Here is a 5,758-nt window from a genome sequence, read left to right on the forward strand (position 1 = left end):
TTTCCCAGAAGTGACCAGTCCTGTAAACACTAATTATTTTAAAGAGTTTTCAAGATCTGTATTTATCTTACTTCAGCTACATTGTCAAGTTTTTGGCTTTTTCAACTCTTTAGGAAAACTCAAAGGGAGAAAGTATAAAATAGAGTTAAACACCAGGACTGTCTTTCTCCTCCACATAGTGGATGCCTCATTTGATATAGTTCTTAATATGCATTGTAGATCTACTGAAATATGATTTGCTTGAAAATAGAGCAAATTGTTGTTTACAAATATGCCTACTGAGAAAATGGTACATATAATACACAAAAAAAGCAAGCACTTTCTGAGTCCATTTATCCATTGGACAAAATAGGCACAGTGCCTACCTCCCACAGAAATATTTTATTTTGAAATCTAAAGAAAGATAAATGAACTGAAGATGTCCTGGATTATATTCATCTTCATACAAACCACTAGAACACTGTAAATTTTAACCTTCTTTGCATAGGGAAGGATATATGAAAGTAGAAGCAAGTCTCTAGGACTCTTGAAAGATGTGCTGCATAACATGGTCAGAAGTGGGTCATTATCAAGGCTTGTATGGATTTAACTTCTTTTCCCCACATTTTTATTAGTGCATTTATTAGGGTTCAATATCGACCCATCCCTAGAAAGTCAAAGTGCACACACAACAATGCAATTCACACAATGAGGTTTTATTGCAAGCTCGAGCCTGGACCACAACCAGCCTCTCAGACCACTACCATGACTGAGTGGGGAGCAGCCCTGATGAATAAGAAAGCACTCTACTTAAGAAATTTCCAATCATTCACATACAAAGACCTGTACATTATTGGTTAACATTGGAAAAGCTAAACATTTGGTCTCTTTTGTTGGGTCCTGCCAATTTATTTGAATCTCATTGGGTCCTGCCAAAACTGAATGGTCCTGGAGGAAGAAGGGAGGAGAGAGGGGTGAACTATGCAGGGGATGAGTCAGAGCTAGGCCCCCTCCCCTGTCCTTGATAGATAAGGTTTCTGGGCAGCTGCCAATTTCTTGGACAAATATCTCTTAACAGCCTTGATAAAATCCAGGGGCCCAGTACGTCCTGTTTGTCCTGTATTGACTCTTGAGGGTAGTGCCTGTGCGCACTTCCCTGGGGGGAGGTTTTAGGGGCCAGTTCCTGAAATGGCTTGTTATACAACATGACTGCACAGATGTCACCTTGTTCTCAACACATTGTAATTGTACATAATGCTCAGATTTGTTACATATTTGTACATGCACACAAACAATATTAATTAATCAACATGATTCCACAGCACTTCCTCCCTCCCTTTTCTCTTGGCCCTACCCCTTGGTTCCTTTCCTTTACTGATCTCCCTTTGATTTTTAGTAGATCCACCACCAGCTTTCTTTTCCTTTTTTCCCTCTGTAGCTTTGGTAGGAAGACATATAACCCTTCACCTTTTCAGTTTGACTATTTCATTTAACATAGTTGTCTCTAGTTCCATGCATTTTCATGCAAATGACAAAATTTTATTTTCCTTTATGGCTGAATAAAAAATCAACTGTGTATCTCTACCACATTTTCTTTATCCATTCATCAGTTGATGGACACCTAGGCCACTTCCATAGCTTGGAAATTGTGAATTGTGCCTCTATAAACATGGCATAAGTATGTATCCCTGTAATGTGATGACTATAATTCTTCAAGATAAATAACAAAGAGTGGTATAGTTGGTCATATGGTTGTTCTATGCCTAGAATTTTGAGGAGACTGCATACTGATTTCCATAATAGTTATACTAATTTTCAGTCCCATCAATAGTGTAAAAGTGTTCCTGTTTCTCCATATCCTCTCCAGCATCTACTATTTGTGTTCTTGATGAATGCCATTCTGACTTATATGAGATGAAATATCAGTGTAGTTTTGATTTACATTTCCCTAATTAGTAATGATGTTGAACATATTTCCGTATATATTTTTGCCATTTGAATTTCTTCTTTTGAGAAGGGTCTGTTTAGTTCACTTGCCTATTGATTAATTATGATCACCCACCACCTGCAGGGACAATCACAACGTGTATGCTCTTCTTGATCACAGGAAACAAAAGGAGATTATTCCACAAGTCTCAGACTTATATTGAGAACATCAGTCTATCAGAGAGTAGACTACCAGGAAAGTCAGCCTATCAAGGAACAGTCTCCAGGCAGATACCAGGATCACCTCATGTACAACAGTCAACCAGAGTTACTTCGTAAAACTTGTATATGAGTGCAGCTATGTCTGGCAAGCTGCCAGGTGCCATCTTAGAGATCAGGTCAGGGTGCGGCTCTGGGGCCCTCAGAGGCTGCCCCTCACATCTCCCCCTTATTCTTTAAATAAAGAAAAGATGACTTGGGACCATGCCTGTCTCTGGTTGTCCATGGCAAATTACATCCTTACCCGTCATTGGAATTCTAACCTCCAGGCGTCAGAACCCTGTCTTAGGTTGGTATGCATTTCCACGGATCTTACCCATCTTTGACTACTGGTCCAGCATGCTTAGCCATACTAGGGGGGATGTGCCTGCCTCAATGGCTGTCAAAGCCTGTACTATAGCCCTTTGATGACATCGGGCATCTTGGGGAGCTCTGATTTGACTGCGTATAACATAGGCTATCCCTAAGCAGATAATAATCAGAAATACCGATGCAACTTGAACACTGGTGGCATTGACTCTGAGTATTTCAGCTCGTAGCTGACTGGTTAAATTATCAAATGTAGATGATCAATTGCCAGTAAGGTAGACAGAGAGATTTTTAGATAATATAGCTGCAGAGCTAAAGTTATTATAAGCAATAGGGGTGACACACACTGCTCTTAAAGGATAAACACATCCCAGTCCCAAAAGTTCTTGCAAGATATCCACTTGTTCTTGTAGTAAGTCTACTTTTTGATTTACAAGGAGTATGCCTGTTGTTAGATGTTGGTTTAGGGTCTATTTAGTCTGTAAGGCTGCAGCTGTATTTTTGGCCAAGTGATTGATTGTTGTTGCTGTCTGTACGGTCCTGTCAATGCTGCTGCTGCGGTTGCGGCTGCCACTGCAGAGACTGCTACTGTGGTGACCACGACCACTGTGATGCCAAAATCTCTCCTGTTTCTTGATAGTAACAGTGGCAATTCCACATCTGTAACAGAGACTGGAACTGGTAGGAAGGTAGGAACATGCATTAGGACTGCCAGCAGGAACCTAGAAGCATTCCAACATTGAGAGAGATAGCACAAATCTGAAGTACAATTGGGAGAAGCAGTTATTTTGTTAGTTAGCAGAAACATAAAAGAGGGAAACACACAAACTGTAGGTGGAAACGTAATATTTCTGGTACAGTGGGAGCTTGATGCAGCACCAGAGAAGCCAGAGCTGTTCTTCCATACAGAGGAATTCCAAGTATATAGCCTAAATACTCCTCCTAAGAGAGCAAAAAAAGGTTGTAAGTTAGTATATCCTGAAGTCGAAGTGAAGAGTAACCAGCTGTCAAAAGGGTTGACGTGTTTCATGCCTAACTTAACATTATTATTAATAAAGTGATCATTCGCAGTGAAAGAAGTGAAATTGGGAGTGAAAAAGAATCCATTTTGTACAGGAGTCGCTGGTCCTGCATGTTGACAACCTGTCCATATAGGAGGTGTACTGTGTTTAGGATTACAAGGAGGGAAGATTCTAGGGGTCTTGAAAGTTGTTCCTGTAGCATTATGTCTGCGAGGAACCCATCCTGAAAGTAAAACAGCATCTCCTGTTCAGTTTTTTATGTATTCTTGAAATGTAGAACCATTTTCACCCAGGCGAAAAGAAAGCATGGCTAAGGGGTGAAAGACCGTCAACAGCATGATCGTCAGCAGTGTCTTTGGCGTCTTCATTTTGTTGATCTGAATTACTTGTTGGTAGCTTTGCCACTGGTTGAGTCAGCCATTCAGGAACCCAGATAGGTGATGTTTTTGCTGTGGAAACACACAAACCGAGTCACGGCTCCAGTAAAGCACTGGATTTGGGGCGTTCCATTGTCCAGTAAGAACATCCTTCCATTTTACCGTCACTCTATCATGCTGTTTATGATTGCCATGTCTCTCAGTGGCAGAGCGACCCTCATTATTCAGAGTTAAAAAATTTAAAATAAAGAGGCAAAGAGAAAGTTTATCTTTAGGGGACCTGAAGGTCTCCCTTATTCCGCCTTTTTGTTTATAAAGAGTATTTTTGAGGGTGAGATGTGCACGTTCAACAATACCTTGTCCTTGTGGGTTATAAGGTATACCTGTGGTTAGAGTTATTTCAAATTTAGTGAGAAATTGGTTAAAGGAGGTTGAAGTATAAGCAGGGCCTTTGTCTGTTTTAAGTTGTTTAGGAAGTCCCCAGGCTGTGAAAGCCTGAAGACAGTGGGAAATGACATCTTTGACTTTTTCTCCACTGTATAGTGATGCAAAGATGCTACCTGAACATGTGTCTACAGATACATGTACATACTTAAGGTTACCAAATTCAGGAATGTGAGTATCATCCATTTCCCATACATGATTAGGTAACAGTCCTTTAGGATTAACTCCTATAGAAGGTGGATGATGGAGGATTGTACACTGGCCATAAGATTTAACAATAGCACGTGCAGTTTCTTTAGTAATGGGAAACTTCAGTTTTAATGTTGTAGAATTAACATGGAATTGCTGATCATAATTTTTGCTGCCTCAAATGCAGAAAAAATGTGGGGATCCTTAGTTGCTAAATCTGCTACATTATTCCCTAGAGCTAAAGGTCCAGGTAAATTGGTATAAAATCTGATATTCCGATAAAGAAAGGATTATAACGATCCCAAATCATGTGTTGTAAAGTTCATAAAGAATGAAAAATAGTAGAGTTTGGGGCAATAAGTCCTGCACATTCTAAGTTACTGAGAGCTTGAGCTACATATAAACTATCTGAGTAAATATTGAATGGAATATTAGGGAACATTTTAAAAACTTCAAGAACTGTTAAGAGTTCTATTTGTTGAGCAGAAGCATTAGGGAAAAGGAATGTTTGAACTTTATCTTGATAACAAATAGCTCCAGTCCCTGTTTTGGATCCATCAGTGAAAATCACAGAAGCCTTAGGAATAGGTTGTTGTCTGGTAACTCTTGGGAATATTACAGAATTATTACTACAAAATTGTATATAAGGATGTTTAGGATAGTGAATATCAAAGTTAGCTCGAGTGGAGCATCTAACAACAGTCCAAGAATCCATGAAATTACATAACCAAAAAAGTTGATGTTTATCATAGGGAATAATGATAGTAGCTGGATGAATTCCAAACACTGTGATAGATGATTTAAGTGCCTTTAGGATTACTTGAGCTAATGCTTCAGGGTAGGGTAAGAGAGTTTTATTGGGTGAACAGGCTAGATGGACCCAAAACAAGGTAACCTCTTGCCAAAAGACTCCAGTGGGTAGTTTCTTGTTAGGAATAACAATGAATTGTAATGGCTGAGAGAGATCAATACAATCTACCTGGGCCTCATCTAATCTTTTTTGTATAATATTCAAAACCAGACACCCTTCAGGAGTGAGCTCTTTGGGAGATGTGGGATGGGGATCTCCTTGTAAGATATTAAAAAGAGGAAGTAGTTCTCCTGTAGAAAGCCTCAAATATGGATGAATCCAATTTGTATACCCTGGTAGCTTCTGAAAATCATTTAATGTTTTTAGATGATCTACCCTGATGACAGTTTTTAGTGGCTTTACGACAGCCCTGTTTAATTGGA

This window comes from Sciurus carolinensis, unplaced genomic scaffold, assembly GCF_902686445.1.
Source record: "Sciurus carolinensis unplaced genomic scaffold, mSciCar1.2, whole genome shotgun sequence".
NCBI lineage: Eukaryota > Metazoa > Chordata > Mammalia > Rodentia > Sciuridae > Sciurus > Sciurus carolinensis.